Genomic DNA, 620 nt, shown 5'->3' with positions numbered 1-620 from the left:
CAAATTGTTCTTTCCAGACTGGCCAGGATTATTTATAGGAGGATTATTTATAATATATATTATTTATAATATGAAAACAGTTTGTTTCTGGTTTGAATTAATAGTTTACTTATGACAAGCTTGGGGACAAGATGGTTAACTGTAGGCTGCATGATAGACCGCATGAGTCAGTGCACACATGTGGCTAAATACTGGACCTTAACAGTATTTTTCAATGTCTGATACATAATAGAACATTAATGCACACTTGTTGATTGACTGACTGTTGATATCACACTTGAGGGATATATTTTATAATATTTTTGACAGTTTTCTGCCATGCCCTACTCAATAATGTGTATTAGGTAGTTAGGTGGCACAAAGGATGAAGTTCTGGGCTTAAACGCAAGAAATAATGAATTCACATATTCAGGTAATTGCTAGCTATCTGACTCTTGGCAACTCATTTAACATCTATTTGTATTAGTATCTCTATTTGTATTCGTATCCCTATCTGTACAATGGGGATAATAATATCACCTAACTCAAAGGTTTATTGTGAAGATCAAATTTGCAAAGTTGTTTTGCAAATCTTAAAGCTTTAAATAATGCTAGCTATTATTATTAATGACTGAGATGTA

The sequence above is a fragment of the Notamacropus eugenii genome, chromosome 2 (assembly GCF_028372415.1).
Source record: "Notamacropus eugenii isolate mMacEug1 chromosome 2, mMacEug1.pri_v2, whole genome shotgun sequence".
Classification (NCBI taxonomy): domain Eukaryota; kingdom Metazoa; phylum Chordata; class Mammalia; order Diprotodontia; family Macropodidae; genus Notamacropus; species Notamacropus eugenii.
Note: the sequence above shows the minus strand (reverse complement) of the source record.